This window comes from Anser anser, assembly GCF_964211835.1.
Source record: "Anser anser genome assembly, chromosome: 4".
Taxonomy (NCBI): domain Eukaryota; kingdom Metazoa; phylum Chordata; class Aves; order Anseriformes; family Anatidae; genus Anser; species Anser anser.
This window is the reverse complement of record NC_139724.1, coordinates 48,558,082-48,583,862: the sequence shown is the minus strand read 5'-3', so window position 1 is coordinate 48,583,862 and position 25,781 is coordinate 48,558,082. Positions and strand designations below refer to the sequence as shown.

The 25,781-nt window shown below is 43.7% G+C and overlaps 1 protein-coding gene and 1 long non-coding RNA gene across 2 annotated transcripts in view; one reads left to right on the top strand and one right to left on the bottom strand.

The window, feature by feature from the left end:
* Window positions 1-25,781, bottom strand: part of RASSF6 (Ras association domain family member 6) — a 133,500-nt gene that overhangs the window by 75,473 nt on the left and 32,246 nt on the right. The window lies entirely within an intron of this gene.
* On the top strand, window positions 19,159-22,252 carry LOC310899587. The gene is made up of 4 exons (XR_014584414.1): window positions 19,159-19,176; window positions 19,295-19,416; window positions 19,506-19,589; window positions 19,688-22,252. It is a non-coding gene; the product is annotated as an uncharacterized lncRNA (long non-coding RNA).

Below are 25,781 nucleotides of genomic sequence, written 5' to 3'. Positions count from 1 at the left end.
GGCCATCACATAAAGCTCAAAGAAGCAAAGTTCAGACAAACAATAGGAGGTGGTTCTTGGTGCAACAAATACCAGTATCAGATCAGTATCAATTTCAGATCAATATTTTGGCCTCACAGATGGGAATCTGAAGCCTAACAGTGTTCTTTGGTGCAAACGCAGTAATTGCTTTTAAGCACATAAGCTTAGGCTCTAAAACAATGTGACTTACAAACTAAATTTGTTTTCTTTCACAGTTACAACCATCATATACGACTGAAGTGTACTTTGAGACCCTGCAGCACACCTTGAGAGCTGCAGTGTTGGGAATCCTGCATCTTCTGCATTTAAGAAAAGCTATACATTAACTGGCCACATTCTAAATACATCTCAATGTCAAGTAAGACAACAGCATGGACAGCACAATTTAAAGAAAATATGGCCTTTGAGGGGAAAAAAAATCAAAGAACTGAAAGCTTTTAGTCTGGCTTAGAGAAATTGGAGCAGGAACTGAGATATATCTTCTTGTACGTATGATGTTTGTAGGATGAAGATAGAGGTCAGTTGTTCAGCAGAACATCACAAGGGTGGGGTTAAAAAATAGCCTACTTTTTAACAAAGGAGGTATTACTCTGATGTTAACTTTATACAGGAAAGCTAGGGAAGCTTAGACACTGGAATGGGTTATCCATGAAGATCATTGAACTCTCATCATTCCCAAAGACACATCAGAGAAAGACTGGGTAGACTCAAATCTCCCAGCTGAGTCTGAACCAGGCCATTCTCTCAGGTCACTCTCAGTGCTACATTTCTGTCTTCAGATGAAAAAAAAATAAATCCAAACCTAAAGACTTCCTAGATGCTGCATTGCAAGTTTCAGCACATTACACACAATAACGTGAGAGGATTGGTAAAAACAAAACAAAACAAAACAAAACAAAACAAAATTGTAGTTATAATAAAAAGCCATTCACTGTGGTTCCACACTTCTCATTGCCAGCACACATTAGGAACAGGAGAACACTTAAGGAAATGCCTCAAATAAATATCCACAAGGAACTTGTGCCATTAGGATTAATGGAGTCCAATTTCCCCTGGAGTTGCATAAAGCTTCGTATTGAGCTACGGTGAGCTCTGACAGTATTTTTCTTGTAGTCAAGGCATTCATAGTTTGTCTCACATGGGAATATGAGAAACTTTTCTGGTGATACCTGGCTGCCTATTTCCCAGAACTTCCTACAAGCTTTATCTTTCTCATGTTTCTTTTCTGTCAAATTGAAAGGCATGGTTCAAATGCAACTATATATGACTGGGGAGACAGGCACATGGTGATTGCATGAGGCATATTTCCTTAGGAAAAGAGGTTAAAATAATGTATTAGAAGTGGTATAATAAAGACAATGCTAAGCTGATGTATATGGCAATCTTAATTTGCTGAGACTTACAACTTACAGGCAGTGTCAGAATCTGAAACGATGTGTTCTCAATCCCCAAACACATTTTTTAATGTATTGACTGATATCTATATATAGGAGTGTGGTGGTTTTACCTTGCTAGGCAGCTGAACTCCACCACAACTGCTCTCTCACTCCCCCTCCTCAGAAGAGGAGGGGAAGAAGAAAAGAAAAGAAACAACTCAGAGGTTGGGATAAGGATAATTTAATTAAAGGAAAACTAATTATTAAGGAAAAATTATTATTAATTAAATAATTTAACTAAAAGGAAAAAAGGGAAAGGAGAAAAGGGAAAAACAACAACTACAACAACAACAAGCAAAGGCTGTGTGGAAGTGCAGAGGAAAGAAATTACTCTACTTCCCACAAACTAACGATGCTTGACCACATCCTTGAAGCGAGGCCTCAACGCACGTAGCCGTTGTTCGGGAGGACAGACATTCTCATGAGAGCCCACCCCTCCCTTTTTCTTCCTTTTTCCACATTTTATTGCTGAGTGTGACGCCATATGGCATGGAATGTCCCTTTGGTTGCTTTAGGTCAGCTGCCCTGGTGATATTCCTTCCTCACCTTTTGCCCACCCCCAGCCTGCTGGCTCCGGGGGGGTTAGAGGGAGTCCTGTTGCTGTCCCAGTATTTCTCAGCAGCAGACACAACACAGGTGTGATACCAGTACTGTTCTAGCTCCAAGTGCAGAGCACAGCACTGTATGGGCTGCTGCAGGGAAAGTCAACTCCATCCCAGCCAGACCCAGTACCCAGTGATGGTGATTATGCATGTTACTGCTATGTAACAAGTGTTTAATGTGGCCAGTTCTTGAAAATACCGTAAAACATGACAGAGGCAGAGTGTTTTCAAGTCTACACTGGAAACATTTACTGGCACAGAAACAGAAGTCAGGACCTAGGGGCTCAGGTCATTGTAAGACATCTAAGGACATGATTTTCACATCTCATTGAGCCTGATTTTCAGCCAAAGGAGTAGCTTGTATAAGCATGCCTATGGGTGAAACATCTCAAGGGTTTTCCAGTTGCATGGTTCCTTTCTCCATACTGCAGTACTCTTCAGAATTAGGTCCCAAATCTATCTGCAAACAAGTCTGCTGGTGTGGTTGGCTAATTCAAGCTCATACAAAGACCATTGCTACCAACTGCTAAACAGTGGCCGAGCATCACAGCTTTCTGTTGTTCATTACATAATGGAAAGACACAAGTTTTTCCACATTCAGAAGTAGAGTGAAGTAGGAACAAGATTTGAGCTACAGCATTTAACTGCAGATTTTAATTGCTTGAGTTTGGGACTTGATGATGCCCCGTGATGATCTGAACTGGTACTAATTGATGCACAGGCTTTATGCAATCCTTATACCTTTATATTTATCTTTATTTTATTTTTACTCCTGGTAGCTCTATATTAACAGATTACAGACTCTTTAAAAACACCCTGTTGTTTCCTCGAGAGCAAAGATTTCAAACCCTATAGTAACTGGCTTTGAAGGAAACAGAAACAGAAATAGAAATTCTACTGCAGTGCAAATATCTTTACTGTGGGACAGCAAATAAAAGGTTTAGCAATATCAGGCACTCGAACCCCACCCCTGTTTCTGCTGAAACCATAGAAACTGAGCCTTTTATTTGCTCAGGGAAACTCCGAAAATTCAGAAAATGGCCTAGCCGTAATTAGCAGAGCAATTCAAAACGGTGCCATTGGGCATTTGGTACTTTGCACGAACACTTCTGGCTGATGTTTTCATGACAAACGTTTGCACAAAAGCACCTTTTCTTCCACTTTGAATACCCAAAGCATTTGGAGACAGTGTGCAAGTCCTTTTCAATCCACGTGCCACAATTCCTGCCCTGCACAGGCTCCCTGAGCTGAAGAGGCACAAGGCAAAAATTGTCTGCCTCCTTCTTTCAAGGTTGGTACAAAATTAAGATGTAGCTGATCCTAACTAGGTCTTTCCCTCCCTGTCCAGCAAGTTTTTTCCAGTGGTAAGGAAAGGCAAAACATCCCAAGAGGAGCATGGAAGGACATGGCATAACCACAACAACATGAGGGCAAATCCACCTATAAACCAGATTGACAGAGCTGCAAATGACAGCCCATCATGTGGCATTACACTTCAGAAGCAAAAAGTAATGCATCCTTATTTTTTCCTTCCATTTTTTTTTTTTGGTCCCTCCTTTACACATCAGCACTATTACTGTGTCTGGAAGTGCTTTTTCAAGCTTTGCTCTGAGTTCACAGATCTCGTAAATGGAGAGTAATGAGTGGTTCCTAGGTGGTCATGAGACACAGGTTCATCTGAGTCATTTTCTTGTTCCTAGGGGCACTTTCTGTTCTCTGAGCAGTGCTGTTATTGCAACGATTACAAATGCCAAAAGGTAATGCCATCTCCCTCTGCACCATCGCTTCCTTGCGATTCTTATTTTGCACTCTCTCTCATCCTGCTCAGCATCACAGCTGCGTTATCTGTAGAGAAGCTCTGTCAGCTACGACCTCAGTGCCTCTTCTCCATCGCCCGTTGGTAGCCTACAGACAAAAGGTTGCATCTAAGGATACCCAAAGATGCTTTCATATTATGTTTGCTATAATAAAGACTTTTTGCTTCCCTGTTACCTGGGCCAAGATGAAACTGAACCAACTGAGAGTACTACAGGTTTGCAAATGATCTGTCCAGAGACTGCTCCACCCTGAAGCATAATAAAAATACCTTCCTGAACATTTCCCAGGTATGTGCCTATCCCCTTGCTTTGGTGTAGCATTGTACTTCATCTGCCTGTTTCCCTAAAATATGCATTAGTCAAGTTTTCATCACCAACTTAAATGGATGAGTAATAGCGTGTTTAGTTTCTGCAAATGCTTAAACTGGAATTACATCCCATTATTATCACAAATCCAAGTGTGTTCATTCAAAGCATAAATATAATCTCAAAGCATAAACATAATCTTATTCTAAAATTCTGAAGATATTAAAATAATTTAAACTTAACAAAAGAACTGACCAAGTCAAGGCTATTTCTGAAATGCTTGAAGCCCTGTTGTTTTATTTTCCTCCTTAGAATCAATGATTGATTCGCTAAGGAATGACTGTGTCGATAAAACGGGATGAAACTTACATTTACCCTTTCCCCTACAAAAGGCTATCTGTCAGAATTGCCACGTTTTTCAGATTTACAATCATTTGTTTCTGAATTGTTCTACAGATGGAAGTAATAAGCATCTCAAAATTCCCTGTTTCTCACCAGAATTTCTCATTTTCTTTTCAAATCCTCATGCTCATGCATGATATGTCACCAGTAGGAAACTCAATGGAGACACGAAGAGCTAGGGCCCCCACTGCTCAGCACAAGGTGGATGTGCATTCTGCACGAGCAAAAATGGTCTTTTGAGGTCCCCTCAGAACCATTCCCAGTTCAGACCAAGGCAGCTGCTCTCTCAGATAAAGGACAGCTATAAGATTGAAGAGCAGCTGCAATTTTTTTGATTCTGTGCTGTTTTTCAACCCAATTGCCTACCTTTAGCAAAGAATTTAAATTACTGCATATTTACAGTGATGTTTTTTCTTCTCTCAGCCTTCTTATTCAGTTGTTTTTTCATTATAAAAAGCTTTCTATTTTCATCTTAGTTATAAAAAATACCAGCAATGTAGGTTCACATTGAAATATAATTCCTCTTCCACAAAGCCATTCATGACGTAGCTTCCCCAGAGGTGTAGTTGTGGAAGAGACTAGGAGATCGGTCTTCAAATCCCATGTGTCACTGCAGAGGAACCACTGAAGCCAAAATTTTAGTGACATCCTGACAGGAAAAGGACAGCTGGAAAACATCCCACTTCCTTTTTCTCCTTTTTATTTTCAAATAGTTTCTTTAAATCTCCCCTTCACATCTTGGGTTTCCCACCTTCTCACAGTAATTTGTTGAGGACAAATATCAAGGGGCAGCTCTGCTTCTTCTGAGCTATCTTGTGTGGTGTCATACACTCTCGGAGGAAATAGGGCAACTACAGTACCTTGTTTGGCAAAATTACCATGATATGCTAATTTGATAATAGCCATCCGTGATCTTTCTGTAGAAGCAGATACTTTTACTTCTCCTACCTGAGGCTCCTCCCATCTGCAGCTTCTACACAACTATAGAGACAGCATATTTTCCCACAGAATTAGGAATCCCTGACCGCCCAACATACTAATATAAACCAAAAGCAAAGCATCTCAGACTAACACGCCAGGCTGGAAACTGCACGTGCTGCCTCAGGAGTAGCCTGACATGTGGATCGAGTGCACATATTTCAAGGATGGGAACCTTTCTCTAGCTTTTCAGCGAGATTGTTGAACAGATGAACTATGTCTCTGGAATATTTATTTTCAAATGATGAATCTTGCTTAATGAGAAAACTTGTTTGGATTAGTTAATCCACAGACATCTGGCATCCGTGCAAGAATTAGCCTCTAAGTATATACCTGCCTTCCTGAAACAAGCGCATTCTGGGTCTGTTCCATCCTTAACACGTCCTGAGACTGGGCCTGGGCTGCTCTTTATACCTGCTGTGCCAATGGCTCTTGTAATTACCGTGGTTAGCCCTGCAAATGCCACAGAAGCAATATGTGAGAAATGGCTATCGTAGACTTAAATAATCTGCAGAGAGTTCTAGATGGGTATGAAGATTTCTTCAGCATGTGTCCATAAAGCACTGTTTGCCTCACACTGAACAGGCTTGTAATATCCACATTAAAACTGGTACGAATAGAGAATAAAGGAGAATGTTCAGGCATGGATCCACCACAAGGAAAGGCAGAAGGATGATAAGAATAGCATATACTCATGCCACCAAAATTCCAACCACAACTCCCTGTAGCTTCTGAGATACTGGATCAGATAATAAAGGACAGGACATAGAGTGTCATGGGTTAAGGTGAAATCATACTGAAACTAATAGATACAATTGCTGTCCTTCATTAGTAATAATTTTATGAACAAGTACAATGTTTTCCAGATGAAAAAATTAGCAACAAAAGCACATTACACCATGCAAAACAATGACATATGAAAAGCATATGTAAGTAAAGGGTCATTGCTGATTGATGAAAGCCAGACTAATAGTCATTTCCAGCAGCTCCATCTAAAATGTTAGGTTTGAGATCACTTCCCAGCTCTTGGAGCTGCGTAGATGACCCAGCTGCACCCTGTCTCCCTGTCAAGACAACATGTGGGTTTCTGTCATCCTCTGCCACGTCCTGATCTTCACGGGAAGGAAACCTCGACACGCAGGGAGCAGAATCAGGCACCAGGTTGGAAAACTTCTCTTTCCCATATACTAGGGAAAAAAAGTTGGAGATGGAAATGAAGCAGGATACAACCAAGGAGGTATATCCTGACAAGAAGAGCACTGGAAATACAGGCTAATTGCTGTCTGGAAAGAATAGTGCAAGCAAAGTTTTGGTATTTGCATTCAGGCAAAAACAACATTGTGCTATCTTTTCAAGAGAAACAATTTAATCAAAGCAATATCTGACTTCATGTTGACTTTCTCCTGTTTCCCAAATTTACCCCCTGAACCCAGAATTTAGGTCTGCCACTTGGATCAGTGAAGGGTGGTTATTTTCAGCTCCCAGTAGATTTTCTGCAGTTCCTACAGTGAACTATGGAAGGAAATTTTGAGGGGGAATCCAAAAACTACCTTATGCACATGGCCTTGGGATCCAGAAACCTAAGCACATGGACTCAGGGTCAGTGAAAGAGAATGACTGTGTACCTCAAAACAAGCCCTAGACCCTGGCACATTATGAAAATCCTGCTTGTGGATCTGATCCTCAGAAACCCCTTGGATCTTGACTATCTACTGGATAATGAAATGTTATAGGAGTTTTATAAGCAACAACATGCATTTAGAATTCCAGAAGAAAGGAATTTTGAAGACATTGAAAAAATACTTTTTAAAAATTGATCTTTTGTTTTTCTGAGGTCACATGGGGTAAATAGTTTAGAAGTTAAATATAGTTTGCAGCATTGTTGAAGAACAAATATTGCACAAGGAAATACAGTCTGTGTATTTATAGATAAGCAGAATATTTGAGAACAGTGAAGATCTCATGAGTGCACTCAGCTGTGTTTTGCATCTGGAAACAAGAAGATGAGCCATTTTTTTTCAATACTTTACAACATGGCAGTCTGTTTTTATCCTGTCTAATATAATCTGCATCTATTTTTTATCTGCTGAGATGGGAACACCTAAAACATGTTTTCTTCCAGTTAGTTAGAAAATGCCATTAGCTGCAGTTGCTGCAATGCTGTAAAGCACATAAAATTTGTTTTAACTTATCCACAGGATACTGTCACAGTTGTCATGCTGCTGGGGATTTGGCAACTATGTTTGTTTGTGTGCATCTGTAATTTGTTTAAGTAGCATTCACAGTTTTCCAGACCTCAGCTCTTCATAAACGAGCACAGCTGAATTCTTCCAAGCAAGCTAGAGGTCTCGGAAAGCTGACAGCATCTTACAGATGCACATTTGGGGGAATATATCTATTTGCTGCAGGCTTGTCAGGTACCACAGGATCTACCCAGTAGGATCTCAGAAAAATTGTGGGGATTGTGCAGCTCAGAAGTTGATGTTTGTGGGCCATTCATCCTACTAGAAAGAACTAAGCAGGGAGGCAGACCACTTCTTGCTCAGACTTCTGCAGAGGCAGGCAGCTTTTTATTATGTGTGTGTTCAGTGTAGGTGAACACAGAAAGAGTAACTAAAAATGAAACAAGATCCTCCACTAGCATTTACCTTTCACTGAATTATTACACAAGACACTGCCTGGAATTAATAGCTTATGACTCCATGCTTGGTGCCTAACAGAAAAGGAACTGTGCAACTGGGCAGGAGACAGCCCTGCAGGATACGTGACAGTGTCCCACTGGAGCTCAAACAACACAAAACCCTTCCACCCAGCAGTTTGCCACTCCAGCCAACAGCTTCTTTGATGCGATGCGTGCAAACTCTCAGAGACTGCCTGCACAAATGCAGGGTGTCATTAAACAAATGTTTGGCTGGAGACATTTTGGGTTCTTGGTTTGGTCTAATTGTTGTTCCCCACTGGTGGGAAACTCATGCCTATTAGAGCAAACATGCTGAAAAAAGCCAGTGTGGGGTAGTGACAGGAAGACTCTGCTTGTCCTCCCTTAGAGGCAAACCCATTGGAGTTCGACAGTCCCGTCCCCATGTTTAGTGGGGGAAATGGCAATATCTCCAGACTATACAGGGCTTAAGGTGCAATTATGTAGGTTATCAGCTGATTGCAAACTCACACCTCTTGTAATCCAAATACAGGACACGAGAATACAGAAATGCCCAGAAAATAGGATCACAAAGAAAGGCTGGGAGACATGCCTCAAAGATCTGGTTTGTAGTGCATATTAGGCTCCAAACATTAAGCAAAAAAAAAAAAAAGTTGTTTTTGGCCCATGCAGTCCTCCTGTGACTCAACAAAAGACATGCCAGCATTTTGTTAGAGCCACACACCATCACTTCACAGCCCAGCTGGCTGATCCTGGCTCAGCATGCGGGTTTGCATCAATAATTCCTGCCCGTGGCATGTCGATGGGGAAGGGCAGGGATGACAGGGGACAAGCACGCACTAAGCTCCCAGACAGAAGAGCCCAGCACAGATGGAATTAGTTCAGTGGGAAGAACACCGGGACAGGGCTTTTGGCATCTGCTGGACAAAGGGAATTTGAAGTGGGGAAAATAAATCTGGCCTTCAGCTCCTTGAGAAAGGAATGTTTTGTTTGTTATAATAAATCTATGGAATTACATTAAAAAAAAATCTAGTTCTATCAACAAATCTATCTTTTCTTCAGACTGAAAAGGCACTTTGAACCCCAACATTTGATTTAGTACAAATAACAAGAAAGGATGCTGCTGCTATGAGAAGCAGATTCAGTTTTCGAAGAAGATACACTGTCATCTAGGATCCCTTGTGGAAAAAGATAAGATAAGCAAAGGAGATGGGCAAATGTGTGTGTGTGGAGGGTGGCTGGAAAAAAATAGAAGGAATTAAAATAAAATCGAAAGAAAGGGAGACTGAGACATCGAAGAGATGGAGAAGGTTCAAAATAAGCCATGATGTTCCAAAACTGGGGCTGGAAGTCTTCCAAAGAAAACTAGAAGATATCTGTGGTTAGATATGAAAACATTTTTGGAACAGCAAACATTAAAGATTTGCTCTGTGGGAGAGGGCTAGCTGCAGACTTGTCAGTCCAGAATGGTGCAGAAATTAAGGAGGAGAGAGGCAAAGTGATCCTCCCCTCAAAAATGTATGGGACAGTATTTTTGTTTGTTTGTGTGTTTCAAAATCACCAGATCTAAGGTACTGGTGAGATACATCACAATGAAGTCCCTCTCTAGGATGGAGAACTGGCCCATTTGGGTAAGACCAGCCACTTATAATAGCTTTTGGTCCTCTTTCTGGTCTACAGAGGTCTCAAAATGAGAGGCTGCCTGCACCCAAAACACAACTTTTCTCTCTATAATATGTCCTTTGCTAAGCTTGGAGTCTTTGTCTACGTGAATGCTTGAGAAGAACTGAAGGAATCTTCTAGAAGCAAAGTTAAGCAGCTCAGTTTGGACATGGCAGCAGACTTTGCTCCCAGAAAAGAGATCATGTTATTCAGTGCTATGAAGAATCCAGTCTGAGCTGCCCAAAGCAATGTCAATGCTAGCAGGACACAGAGAAGCATACAAATCTGGAGACTGATGTACCCTTTGGGGTAAAGTGATAATGGACAAATTTGGGGTACTCTATTGGATTCTGATAGGGAAAGATGAAAAGCACTGAAAGAAGGTAATGACACTATAAAATATTGCTAAATTTACTGTAGGACTTGGGTCCTCAGTCTTTGCAGTGAAAGAAATGACAGCCATCACCACAGAAAAAGAAAGCTAATTGCTATGCCTTGTAAGTCCAGTTCTATCTCAGCTATTTGAGGAAAAGTGAATCCTCATCAGAGTCAGAACATTACAGAGTCATTAGAAAAATGAAGGGCATTCACAGTAATGCAACAGCAGACCTCTGTTTTAAGGCTGGCATTGTGAAAAAGGCCGTTTCAAGAAGTGTTGTAACTTGTGTGGTTAAGCAACACAAGCCAACGCCAAAAGCGAGAAAGAAAAAATTCCTGGCATCTCAGGATATAGGGATCCCAAAGCAAGGGGACAAAGCTGAGAGGCTTGAGGACCATTCCCATAATCTAGTTCAGACATCAGCTAAAGAACTACAGGACTTTGTTCACTGATTGTATATTGAAGACCAAAATCTGTGGAGTTACCCCACCATCAGTACAAGGACGTGAGTGATGAGATCAAGCATGCTATCAATGTAGGAAACAGGACATCCTACCTAGTCTGACACTCTGAAAGGTTTCTTACCATCATCTCCAGTGGCAGATGCTGTGACAGCTTCCATCCATCTTCCCACCATACTCTAAACTGCATACTGACAAATGGGTCTGACAGCCAAAAGAAAAGACATTTTGCAGCAAAGTGAGGCTAGTGGCAATCCCTTGAGAGCTTTTGGTTTGCTCAAGGTACTTGCCCCATTGGAGAAAGCTCAGTGGAAGAGAAGAAAGCCCCTCTCTGCTGTTTGTTCGGACTCCACTGATGTGTAAGCATGCTGATGCTTTTGAACCTGAACTAACACAGACAAATTGCTTGCAATAAACTTACAGCTCCAAGCCTGAAACTGAACCCAAATAAATAATAATAATAAAAATTAAAAAAAAATGAAAAAGTTAATTTAACTCAGTGAGAAGGGGATTGCCACTACAAGGAGAAATTTGAAGGTCTGTAGAATTGGCCAAATCCCCAAACAAGTCTGGAGGTGCAGTCTGATAGGTTTGTCTTCATGTTTCACAAGATTTATTTTGGGGTTATTTTTATTGCAAAATCATTATAGTGGCTGAGAGAAAAAGGGAAGCACTTCAATGGTCAGCACCATGTTTACTCAGCATTTTTGCCAAAAAAAGGAGCTCTTGAACTGAATTGCCCAGGTTTCCAAATTTCTTTTGCATCAGATGCAGATGGTAGTGCCTACAGTTAGGAATAGTCCTGACTGAACAACCCAGAGCCCAAGTCTAAGGTTTCCTCCAAAGTAAAATTTCATCCAGCCTGTAGTTTTTATTAACATTTTTTGTTACTTTTTGCATAGAAAAAAATAAAATTAAAAACTGTTGTCAGGGTAAATCTTACCCCCTATCAAAAAATTAATAAAAATGGGACAACCCCCCAACAAGTTGCAAACTGCACTGTTATGTTCCCAGTATTATTCCTAAATCCAAGTACAACCATGACAGTGGTGGTACCTTGCTCAGCTGGCACTGCTGCGCTAACTGCTTCACTAAGCAGCCTGGCACCGACTCCCTGAAAGATTTTGCTGCTGAGACAGTAGCAGGTGCTCAGGGAGAAGAATTACTCATCATACCTGGACATAGAGGTGGCTAAACAGTTGAATGAAATCTAGGTTCATGTCCCATTTCATGTCTGCATACCTGTGCTTTGATCCGCTGCTGGAAAAGATCAACAGCTCCTGAGGAAAGTGAAGCACCTGCCTCTGCAGGATGAAACACGGGTGCAGGAGATGGCATATCCCATCACTTTTAAGAGCTTACTGAATATCAGTCAGTAAGGATATAAATCATGCCTCAGGACAGCTTGAGTTTGGGCTTCACCCAGCACCATAACATAATGACTGCAGTGTGAAATGGGTGCTAATGAAGTCTGAACACAACCTGCATACTCTTACTTCCTTATTCCAAATCAGAACAACTGTTCAATACATTTGCAAACAGAACAGCAGAGCGAAGATTTCATTTCCACCTTGTTGTGCTGTGTGGAATCCAGGAGAAGTATGAAGACATCATAATGCAACTGGAAGTGAAAGGACATGCTTAAAATCGAGCACAATCCTCTGTGTGAATTTTCATTAAAAGGACCTCGTATTGCACCTTCTCCATACAGATGTGAACCACAGCCTCAATTTGTGTTACCCAACACAAATAAAGAAGAGTGAGTGACTTGTCAGGAAGTCTGACACCCCAAAAGCTTTGTGTTTGAATGATCAATAACCGATAAATGCGCAGCAATCCGGGCTCGTGCATGGATGACTAAGTCAGACACTGACAGCAGCAGACCAGTAATGACGACAACAATAACATTTGCTGACTCACTACATTTCTGTTGTCAAAATTCTATCAACTCAACTTTCTACTAATTCCTTTTCCAGAAAGTTAAGACAGGTGGAGTCCCAGAGTACTCAGACTGCTATTGTGAGAGGTGGAGAGCATAACGCTGCCTTAACCACATTTATCTGGGGTTTAGGGGTACAGCTCTCAAGTCTGCTGCTTCTTTCTCACTCCCCTCTGGTACTTCACCTCTGACAGCAAAGATGTCATTCTACAAAAAAAAGGCAATTCACATGAGCATTGCCCACCATGAATCCCGTTTTCATTGGAAGAGAGCCAAAGAAAACTGACATTGTAGCTGATTCATATTGAACACTGTAGTTGTGAAACTTTCACTCCTTGTTAAGATTAACATCACATACACAAAAGAAAAAGTGTTTTTTGCATACCCAAATCTTTCACTGAAATCATCAGGGGACTAGATTGAGAAAGAAGCGTGGGAAAGAACTGTAAATCTGTCTGCGCACAGTTGGCCTGCTGGCAGGCCAAATCCTACAGATAAATGTCCGTGTTGAAAAAGCCTCATAATGCTGTTCCTACTTGGAGGAAAGGATGTGAAGAACATGCAATTGTCTTCTGATACTAAAGTGGCTACTAAAAGAAACAGAGTAAGTGTTTCGAACAGTAAGGACTCTAAGAGTGAGTTCTCAGTGACAGGTACTGAGTAGTTTGTCTCAAATGATGCGTACCATGAATACAGCCGGAGCCCTGCAAAGGGAAAGCGTGCTGATGGATTCAAACAAACTGAAAAACTTCACTAGAATGCACAGTTTTTGTCAAATGCAAGCGTATATTCAAATGCGTATGGGAAACTGCTTATATAAACTAAGCTACTCTGATCTCACAGCAACACAGTATTTAGGGATAAGTGAAATGATTCTTTTCAGTGTCCTGATCAATTGGGTTTTGGGGGAATTTAGGCTATTTAGAAGAAGACTAAAGGTAAAAATGCTGAATTGCAAGCAGATCAGAAGTTACTTTTTTCAATAGCCTATTTGTCACAGACTCCCTGCAGCTTTCTTACTTCTCTGCCCTCTGTGTGTGCTCCTGATATGATAAGCAAGACAATGGGGAAGACAGCCATTGATAAGATAACTGGGAAGTAACCTCAGGGGCGATCTTAGTTATCAAAAACGTTATTAATGCTTTCCCTCCAAACCCATCCTTCTCTAAACTCCTCCCTCTAACCGGCTAAAATGAATACCCTTCCCTCTTTCTGTTTTGTATAATACCTTGCATAATTCACGAAGAATCATGCAAACTTACCAAGATTATCTTTCCTTCCTTTGAACTAAGTAGCAGGCATCGTTTATTGCTGGGAACAAGGTAATCAATTTTACCACTGCCACCAAGTAGGCTGAAGAATAAACATGTATGTAGCACTCAAAAGTGTTTTAAGAAAGTATTCCCTGAGATAACAGCTTCGATATATTCTAGCCTATAAGTTAAATACAGCTTCTTTTTTTCCCTTCATTGCAACACAACCGATGAAAGTAACAGAGCATCAAAGTGTGAATGTCGTAAGAGAAGCTTTCAAAGATTTTGGGATGATTCCAACAAGTGTCCCCTTTTTCACGTGAGCACACATTTGGTTCCTCAACTGATGTCATCATTTCAGCCCAAAGACCACAGTTATCCAAAGCACACCCGCAAGCATTACTCAGCTCCACTGAACCCAAAAACTTAATTGGATTAAAACCCAGGTTTGGGATAGGGGTAATTTTTTTCCTCTTCCTTTTTTTTTCCTGGTGTTTCTTTTTTTTTTTTTTTTAGTTGGGTGAATGGTTCCGTTTTTTACTCACATATTCATACCCACCACTACAAGATGTTAACACCTAGAAAGTATCAGCAGAGTGGCAGCGTACGAGTGTCAGTGGCTGTTGCTGGTGCCACAACTTTTCTGGAACAACCATCAGCTGTTGCAGGAGGCACTGGTACCACGCCTGTACAAGCCACTGCCAAAGTACAAGTCCTGCTCTCAGATGTTAGAGTCAGATAGCAAGCAGCAGCATCCAGAGATGTATTCAGTGTAGTTATACCTGAATTACGGTGCAAACCACAAATCTGCCCCGGCAATCAAAAAACCTGCTTGCTAATGACAGGCAAGCAGGGCCTAAGAGCCCACAGCAAGAGATCCTCTCCACCTTCCGAGCAAAGAGTTGCTCCTGATGCTTTTACAGACCCAAGGGCAAAAACCCACAGGAAGTTTGCACAATTTGCAGCATTTTCAGCTCTTTGCAAGGCCAAAATGAACTCATAAAGCCTTTTGGGACTTATGATGACTTCCAGAGCTTACCAGATGAACAGCTCCAGGGGAAGGGTGTCACCAAATTGTAGCCTTCATCCAGGATGAAGACTGCCACCGAAAAGCCAGGGTTTCTTCCCCCTCAGGGTGAGGTAGGCAAGTATTCCCTTGAACAAACTGCTCCCAGCCTCAGAACGAAGCCCCTCTTGCCCTTATATGTTGGGTATGAATTCCCAGAACCAGACAGTTTGCACACTTTTGAAACACTTGCATGTGTAAGGGTCACACAAAGCAAGGTCCAAGTGTGGCAGTAACTGCAATCCCGGTAGTTACCTTAAAGGGGTAAATTGCAACTTGAAACTGTACAATGGAGAAATGGTTACCGGACGAATTGATGTCGAAGCCAAGCATTTGTATTTGCTAAGGTAATGCTTGAGTAATATAAGCACATTCCTTTGCAGCTATTAACACTGTGTGTTTGTTCATGCTTTTATTGCCACCACGGAGAACAGGAAAAGGAGAACCTCTAACTCTGTTAGGAAACAAATGAAGACCCCAAAACTCCAAAGTGTTGAAAACAGTTGAAGACCGGGAATAGAGCTAAGAAAATACTGACCATCAGTTTGCTATAGATCATTATTTTAAATGATAGTGTTAACATCTCACTTGGCCATACACCTGTAGCCAAGGCATGATGAATCCATAATGAAAGAGGCAAGAGGCAGGGAAGAACCTGGCTTTCTGAATTCTGGCTGACATGATTCTCTCTTTCCTGTCTTTTCTTTCCTTGTAAAAGGAAATGTGCCAAGGACAGAGAGGGGATCAAGAGGAAAAGGCAGAATCCAAGAGGGCTCATCTGCAGCCCAGTGTTATCTGGACTGAAAAGAGCCTACCCACATTCACACGGAAGGCAGCTAAAGGTGATCTGGAAATCTCCAGGTACAAAGTCTTCCTCATGCAAATAGTTTTGGCTCCTGGAGAACTCCCAAAGATCACCATTTCATGGGCACCGGGCCTGTTTGTGTGTGTCCTGACTCACAGGATACTCCTGTATTGCCTCCTGCACCTCAGCATGCTCACAACCTCTGACTACTGCTCATTTCAGCACACGACTCTCTGGGAGAGCTGGTTGCTGAATTTCACACATTGCTGCTCTGCATCCAAAACAGCCTCACGCTTCAGACCCCTGGAGACTTCTTCTGGAATTTCCCCAGCAGTAACCACTGCGGAATGAGCCCGACGGTTCAGATATTGTGGACAGTCATCCAAGCATAAATCCGAGCACTGTCACGTAAACTGTCCTTACTCATGTGTACTGTCCAAGAACAACACGTAATCTGACTGTGACAATTTCTTACTCAACAGATCTGCTCTCTGCATTTATTCAGAGCAGGATCTTCTGATGAAAGCTTCAGTGATCTGCACTGGATTATCTGTGCATCATCCTAACTGTTTATTGCCTCAGTTGGCTACAGCTGGGCAAATCCTTCTTCCTGGTAACAGCGCGCTGTTCAGCTCGCAAAGGCTACATGTAGGCGAAAACCACTTACAGACACACACGGGGATACAAGGGTGGGCTAGGGGACTGGCTTGCTGCAGATTAAAGTGGCTGAAATGCATGTGTTCTTACGAACATGCATATGCAATTAAAATCTGTGTTCATTAGTGTCATCTTAACAGCTGTATTTTTATTGTTTTCTTTAGCAATCTCTCTAGTTTTTGAGAAAAACATGCCCCCTTCCTCTCAAAGGCTCCAAACTCCTCAGCTGACATTCTACTGGCTTGGAAAAAAACAAACAAATAAACAAACAAACAAACAAACAAAAACACATAAAACACTGTTCACTGGGGTCTATTACTACTACTGCTACTTACAAGTCAGGTCACAAAAATACAGCCTGGAAGAGCACCTCTGCTATGATGCCTGAAGCCACAGTTATGATGCATCAGCTATGCTGAATTTCATACACACATCAGTGGAGAATTCATCCTCATTAAAACTAATTCACTAAACTAAAAAAAGAGATGGCGTTCCATGACTCACGGGCAGTAACAGGCCCAGATTTAAAGAGGTATTTCCTCCAACCCACCCAATGCAACACCCACTGGACCACATGCAACCCCTATGCCCTCTACAGACTATGGGTTCTCTTTGTGTCCACGGCTGCTCCCTTTCTCCCTGTGGCTGTGTAAGTGCCCCAACATTTCCCCAGCTGTGCTCATGCTCTGGGGATGCCGAAGCAGCTGGGCAGGAGGCAGGCAGGCCAAGCTATGCGCTGGCTGCAGGCAGGAGTGGACAGACTGGCCAGCTGGCAAGGCAGGGAGCACGACTGACGCTGCACTTCTTCCTTAATGGCAGCGCTGGCTCGGCTCACCCTCCCACCTCGACATGACACCGACTCGCATCAGCTTGATTGATTGGAGCCTGCAGACCTACAACTCTTAGACAAATCTTCCTGCGGTTGGCCAAGTGAGACAGACTTTACTGGAGGGGTGAGGCTGGGGAAGCAGGGAATGACAGAGCTGGACAGAGAGATCTTGAGCATGTAATTTCCTTCTAAGACTCAGCTAAAAGCCGCCAGCCCAAAAGGATGACATTACCATTTGCACCCCTTTCCATTGGAAAGGGGTGCAAATTAGTCATTAGATATTTCCTTCCTACATGGGGCAATCACCATTTGGTTATGACGTGCAATCTTCCTGCACTTCTGGTCTCCTGAGGGACTGAGCGAGGAGCTGCACAAGCCATCTGGGCTGCAAAGAGGCCAGAGCTCAGGAGAGAGCCTCTGTGTACCCCTTGTCCCCTCAATTGTCTCACTAGGGCTCTTCCCTCTGCTGCATCCCACCTGCTTTCAGTCCTGAGCTTGGCTTTGTTTTCAGACAGGAAATTTTCTAATGGGATTGCTGTACTGTGATCCTTGTGACTTTAATAATCACTTTATTTTGCTTTCCATGTTGGCGTCCCCACCAGTATAGCTTTACCTGCAGCTAATTCCTACTCTGTCCTATTACTGTCATTAAAATGCATACTTGGCTAGTCACTTAAAAAAAATAAACGTAACCTATGTACCTCAGCTGCAAGAAGCCACCTCTGTAGTGAGTCTTCTTATATGGAAACAATACCCATTTTCCCCTGAAAATCAAGTCAAGCCAGTTCAAAATAGCCACTATAATATGCTTGATCTCAGGTCAGTCTAATAATGATTCATGAGCAAATCTCTTCTTCATAAACCAGGAATATTGTGCTGAAATTTGTTTTCATGGGATCTTGCTTTAGTGCTTCAAGTCGTAGATGTATATTCCCCAGCAAAGAATTTATTTATTTAATAAATAAATATTAGAACACTGCAAGGGGAGGGAGATCAAAGAACACCCTTACAAATCTTTAATGCTTGTATAGCCATAACTGTGTCCTGAACCAAAGCAACAAATGGTACAAAAATACCAGCAGCTCTAGAGATAAACTAGAGCTGATAAACTAGATAAACTGTGAGCTGTTGGAGCAAAACTCATGGCAGCAATTCTGGAACAATTCGCTTTGCTGAAGTTTGTTCACAAACATTCATGGAAAAGAGAAAAAAGCATCAGCTACAAACAAAAAAAAACGAAACCCTGCAAAGTGATATTTCATATCAAAGCTAATTGCCAATGTTTTTTTATCTCTAACTAAATCTATAAATAAATAAATCTAAATAGCATCTAATTCCTTTTAAAAACTCCCAGAAAGCTGCTTTTTCGCTGCTTCAGGGCAGAAGTTAGCAAAATTTGTTGAGTGTACTGAACACCGAGAGGGACCTATCTGCAGAGAACCGGAGTAGAAGCTTGCAGGAGGGGATTTTAGGTATGCAAACGCGAGTGCCACCTATCTGCAGGCAACACCGCCTTGCACCCTTCAAACGGCAGGTGCAGAAAGTGGTGAGCAGGGGGAAAAGTCCCCCCTGGGTGAAGGCGCGAGGTCGCCAGCAAAGCGAGCTCCAGCCCCTGGAGGCCCCTGTGGACGGAGGGGACGAAGGGGACGGAAGGGACGGAGGGGATGGAGGGGACGGACGGGGAGCCCTGTCCCGCCCAGCCCCCGGGGTTCCTGGCCCGAAAGCGGTGAACCCGGCCCCTCTCCACGCCGGGAAAACCCCCGGCAGCTCCCGGCCGGGGCATAAAAGCAGGGACAGGCAGCGGGGCGGCTCAGGCAGCTCCGTAGCACCTCCGATAGCATCCTGAGCCATGAGCCCGCACCTCCTGCTCCTGCTCCTAGCCGCCAGCGCCGCGCTCTGCCGGGGTGAGAGCAGCGGGGACGTAGCTTAGGGGGGACAGGGGATGGGGGACAGGGGACGGGGGGCGGGGGGGGCGGGGGGGCCGGCCCCAGAGCCTCGCTGAGGCCGTGCCCCCCGCCCCAGGTGCGCCGCTGGCCGGGGAGCTGCGGTGCCGCTGCGTGCAGGCTGTGACAGAGGTGATCCCCCCGCGGCGCCTGGCCGGGCTGGAGCTCGTCCCCGCGGGGCCGCACTGCGCCGTGCCCGAGGTGATGTAAGTGCCAAGTCCCTGTCCCTGTCCCCGTGCCGGGGTCCCCCGGCTCGCAGAGCCCCTCCTGAGTCCCCCCTCACCCTGTAGAGCCACCACGAAGGCGGGCAGGACGCTGTGCCTGAGCCCCTCGGCGCCCTGGGTGCAGCTGCTGGTCACCAGGCTCCTCCGCAGGTACAACGGGATGGGATGGGATGGGATGGGATGGGATGGGATGGGATGGGACCAGGACCAGGACTGGCCCTGCTGAGCTCCTGGCCCCTGGTTTGCAGCTCGGCGCAGAATTGATGGGGAAGGGGCTCCTGCAACGCTCTCGGCTTCAGCCCTCAGTGGACGACGCCTCCTGAGACTCCATGCCTGGGCTTGGCACCTTTATTTAACGCCGTGGTATCTGGATGCACTTAAAGCCCAATTTTAAGTGTTCTACTCATTTTCTGCCTTTAAATCCTTGCTGAGAGGCGCAGCGTGAGAAGACTTCCAGCAACCGCCCTGCCGCCTTTCAACGCGCAAACTTTGCCAGGCTGCAGCATCGGCACGCCGCTGGTGGGGCTTGGGATATCCGCAGGCAGCGATGTCCACCTTAGACATGTGATGGCAACCTTAGACAAGTGATGTCTTTTTTGTATGGCATAATGTCATAATTTATATTGAGTCACGTAAAACTGACTGTTGCACTGGTGGATGTTTACTTGCTATAGTCCAAATCCCCTTTGGGAATTGTACATAGGTATTTTTCCCCACTCTTCATAGCTCTGTCCAGCAGAAAGTGAAAACAAGGGGGAATCTAAGCCTCTTTGTAATTACTGGTAATTAACTGTCTTCACAGTGAGACCATACGGGTTCTATTCATCTGCTAACTGTAACCTTTCCAAATGTCAAAGAAACTCTGCTAGTTATTTATGTGTAATTATTGTGTAGGTACATCATCGTACAACCAGACTGATTGTAATAAGTGCCTGTAACTTAAACGGAAGATTTTTCTAATGTGTTGATTGCTACATATGTTTCCTAATTAAGAGTTTTTCCTTTGTTAGTTATGGTGTTTTGCTTTTAAAAAATAAATATTTAGTTAAATATACCTGGTGTCTGTTCCCATGTGTTCACGCCATCAGATAACATCATGGGTGTTATCTGGATAACATCAGATTTTCAAGTCCATTTAGTTAATGGCTTATATAGACTGTGCCCATCAGTATACTGTCACCGTTCCACAGTTACAACCCTCATCGTGTCTTTGCCTTAGTGGCATTCTGATGTGAGAGCACTGGGACTAAGCCTCTTTTGTTTGGTCCCATTTGTAGGGAAATGAAATTATGTGAGAGGCTGATGTGAAAAGCATCGAGGCTCCATCATCTGCTTAAATTTCACAGCAGCCACCTGAAAACAGAACTAGGCTTGAGACAAGAGGAGTTGGAGCAATAAAACAATGTGTTTCCACATACCAGCCTAATTTTTTGTACTGCCTTCTGGTTCCTTTTCAAATGAGGAGTGCAGGACCGCATGGAGGTCAGCCAGCACAGCTCGTGGGTCACATGGCGACGCTCTTTGAGGTGTGAAGCTCTGTGTTTGTCTCAGGCTTCTCAAAACCAAGTGGCTCTTTGGCTCTGCTGGTAACACTTCTGTCATTTTGCCTACTGCAAAGGAGCAACAGTGTTTTTACTATATATTTTAAAAACACACTCGGTCCTGTGTTTTCATGAAGGCTGTGGGTAAAGCAAGGGCGATACAACCTATTTCAGCCCCAACTAGCCAGCTGCTAATTAGTTCCTCAGGCAAACTCACTTCTGAAGTTAAAGTCACTGGTCATGACAACTTTTGTGGTGGCCTCATTAAGTTAATTCCCAGCCTCTGCACAAAACATGAGCAGGGTGGAGGTTCTCATTAATGAAAGTGAAATTTGGGGAACATGGAAATTAAACTGCTTGTGAGACATGCTTCACAAATTGTCTAATTGTTCCAGTAATAAATCCACCCTGCAGATGTGCAATCAGACCGGTACAGATGTATCACAGTATCTGTTGTTTGCAACACCTGACCTGGCCTTTCCAGTTCACACGGACACTGTGCTGCATGGAGATGGTTGGTGTGGCTCGGCTGTGGAAGCATTTTTGGGACAAAAACGATCCCTTTGGTCTACATCTGCACGGTGAGGCTCCTTTGGGACACGCATGCGCTGAATTCTTCGTACATTGGTCAGGGAAAGGTTGGACATCAGAAAGCTGGCAACAGAGAAGCAAAGCAGGCAGGTTTACAAGGCTGGTTGGAGGAGTAACGAGGAGCTGCAGCTGCCCCACTGCTCCCTCCGTGCCCAGCAGACATCCTTTGGCTCCTGGCTCTTTCCTAATGAGGGATAGCCCAAGCAGTGACAGTGATTCCCAACTCCCTTTGAGAGTGATAGCAACATTTTGGCATTTCTGTCCTCCTCTGAGTATTTTTATTCCCACCCTTCCCCCCATCTCCTGAGTACCAACAGGCTTAAATAGGTCCTGGATGGCTAAGTGTCCTTTTCCCTGCCACAGGTCTGTAGCTGCCGTGGACAATGGGGGGATATTCTGTCTGTGTAGCTCTTTTGCTGTGAAAATTTGATTGTTCTATTTGGATGATTGCCTGGAGTGGAACATGACTGAAATCCAGCTCCACATCTGTTTGGCAGCATCCAGCCTGGTTTTCTTAGTAAAAAAAAGTCTATCATGTGCTGAAGCTGCTTCATTTGTTCTATACTCCTCTGTTCCCCTGGCATCTTTTGAGTGTTGGCCATTTTCAGAGTACTTCCTAGATGGTTTCTGAAAGTCTACAGTGCATGGTAGAAATTCCCATCAGAACTTGTCAACCAAATTTTCATGACACACTCGAGAACCTATGGCAGAGGGGGAGAAATCACAAAGGCCTTAATTGTGGGAACTTCCTCGGTTGGGTTGTGTACCTAATTAGACATCAGAGAATCCAATTACAAAACTCATGTCCATTGAAAAGCAGGTATCGTCAGTTCTGCTGCTTGTTTGCACAAAGCACCTCAATCAACCACCGCAATAATCCTCACTCGGTGGGACCAGGGTCAGATCTGACACTTCCCAATGACAAGGCGAGCTTAGTGTTACTTTCAATACCCGAGAAGAATGCCTTTCCTATCATCCATGCAGAACAGCAGGATGAGCTGTGCAGATCGCATATTTTCCTTATGTTCCAACACGTATTTTTATTCTCTTTGTGTCATCAGATCGAGCTCTTGACACACTAACCTCACCACAGATAAATGCTTTTCAAATTACTCCTTCTCCTTGGGCTTCCCTGATTCATGCTCCCTTTCCTGTGCCCACTTCCAGGAGGCACCAGCGCACGAGGAGAACAGAGCTACGTCTTCTCGTCAGGCGAACTGGCAAGGGACCTGTCAGCCTCTCTTATCTCTCACCAGTTGCTAATGACCAAGGTATGACCAAGTGGTTGTGTCAGTTAGGAAAAGCAGGGGAATCCCCCTAGCCAGAAAAAACTGGCCAGGAGGTTGGGCTGATCCCACCTGCAAAATTCAGCTAATTGCCCAGAGCGATGCAGACATGACCCTTGAGAGATGATTTGGGATGATCCTGATTTATTTTCCTCATAACTTTGTCGAGAGTCTATCTACAAGTGACATCGTGGATTACCTATTCATGTCTTCAGCTTCCTCCTAGTCACAGACTTCTTTAAAGATGATTTTATTGGTTCCCATAAAAAGGAATACTTGTAGGATATTCTAGGCACCACCACAAACGGCACAAGGTGTTCTTGTTTCACGGGGACAGAGACAAAATAAATGGTGCTCATCTGACCATTTATCACCTTTTTTGCTAAAACTGGCTCCTGGTAGCACTGCTTTGAGCGTATCCTGATGGGGCCAGATGTGTAGGGTTAGTCTCACACAGATTAAAGAGAAGGGGCTGAGCAACGCTCCTGAGCATGAGCCATTTTTTGCATCTTAGCACAGCTCGAGTTTCCTCTCACTCAGCTGGCATGGCAGATATTTGCACAATAATTTTCCAGAACCATAGCCTGGGCTAAAGGTCAGGCCAGCTCTTGAGGAGTTTGATATGTCAGAGAATTAAGACATTCTAGACCATCAAAAATGTTCTTATGAACGTCAAACAAAATGCTTAATTACACCACAGGAAAATGACTGAGCAAATGAGCTTCATAAGCACTGCAGATGTTGCGCATTTGTCAACAAGCCACATTTGCTGATTGAAGAGTATTTCCTTTTTGGCATGGTGAAGCAATCTGCAAGCTTCTTCACCCCTTTCTGCAGTGCCTTTCTGCTTCCCCAGCACATCACTGAAATTATTTCATTGTCCCAAGCTGCTCAGCGCTCAGGTCTCCCTTTAGAAGCAATGTATCTGAACAGCTTATCTGCTGAATTCATACTGAATTGTGTTGTAATTCACGTCAAGAACAGTCAGTGGCAAATAAATTTATGGGAATGAAACGTTCCTAGTTGAAGAGCAATCATACAGATTGCTTCGAAAAGCTGCACCGGCACAGGGAGGAGGCGCTAGGCGCAGGAGAACATGGGCACGTTGTCCTGTTGACTTTATGAGCCCTGAACAGATTAAGCTCCACATTCCACCAACCCCTGTCCTCCAGATTTTGGACATGATTGTTCTAGGAAAACGATGGAAATTTCCCAGTTCACAAGAAGCATAGCTTTATTTGAAGATAGCTTGTTTCTTGTTAGGCCCTCTCAGTTACTTGTTATGACATCTCCCAGGCTAGGAAGCAGCCGTCCAGATGTTTGAGAAGGCACGGGAAAGCAGTGCTATTTCTGACCACATTGCTGGAGCTGGACACTTTGAAACCCACAGCACAGAAGACTCTCACTGCACGGGGAGCTTGTCACTGCTACTTTATCATTTGCATGTTTAGTAGCCAGCCCAATCTAGTAATTCACGCTCTTATATATTGCATTTACCTTAGCCTGTTCTTGGACTTGAATTCCTGCTGAGAGATTTGAATAAAGCTAACATAGTTACTCTAACTAACTATGCTCTGTTAATGCAGATTTCTGTGTGACACGAGACGTTGACCACACTCCAACAGAGAAATCCTTTCCTCTATGAGATGGGCTCTTAATGTACCACCTGTAGTGATCTCCTAAGAGCCCAGCCGCTGCTGCCCTCCATGAATTGTTCAAAAAGGGGTAAAATGCAGGTCAGCCCCAATTGTTCTTCTATCCCTTGCTTATTTAATGGCACCTAACGTCAGCAATGAAGAGCTGGCTTCATCTAAGATACTGGAAATCTTGCCACTGACGTCAGTGTGATGAGGGCTTCACCCAACAAGCATGTTTCCATTGCAGGCCACGGGAGCTTTGCCTTTAATGCCAGCAGAAGAAGGACTGCATTCAAACTGCGCTGCTACGGAGCTGGCACTCTCCAGAGAAGAAAGCCTGTTTGCACAGAACATCACCGCAAAAAGAAAAACAAACTGATAACATCAAAAAGATTTCCCTAAATAAGCAAAGGCCAGCACATAATGCCATATCTTATAAACAGCCACAAGCTGGGAAATGTTAGCTTAGATTTTTTTGTGGGTGGACCAAATACCTGAGATACGGAGAGAAAAAACAGCAGAAAACAGTTCAGAGAGACTGTATTCCTTACATTTTAAAGCCAGCCTGTGTCTTCATGACCCCTTTGCATCTGGCACAGCTAGCACATCACTTCAGTTTCTATTAAGAATACTTTTGTCTTGGAGAAATGGGATTTTCAGCAGGAAAACATATTTTCCTGGGCATCTTGTGAGGTGGTTCCACAGTAATAGGCAGGGTTGTGGCTGAGGTTGGGTGTTGTGGAGCAAGGGCTAGCATCCAGACTAGTGTTTGATGGTGCTTACCTATTGAGCCCAAACCTGTAGTTCTTTCAGAAATCTCCTGAGCGAGGCAGAAGGAATTACAGGCTAGCAGAAATCACATTATTTGCTCCCTACCTACCCTTTGGCAGACCAAGCACGGTAAGAAGCAGGCACTTTGGAGAGAAACACAAACCCCTTCAGTTCTCAGATCTGCCCCTCCTGCTTAGTTTAGCACTTCCTGCAGGATGGCTGAAGCAAGAAATATTGAAGTGCCCCAAGGCTTCAGGTCTGGCAGACCTAGGGCCATACAGTGCCAGGCTGTAACACACACCAGGGAGGAAAGGAACCCTTACAGAAGCCTGAGCTGAAAAAGTGCTGCCTGGATCTGAACAAATCCCTCAGTTCACACACAGCTGCAAGAGGAAAAATAGTCAGCTCACTAACTGTGAGGCAGTCAAGTTGGTCAGTGCACAGGGAAATACCTGACAGCCAAATGGTGAGCACAAATTTAGAATGGTCTCTCTTCTCAGCTTCCCTCTTCCTGGA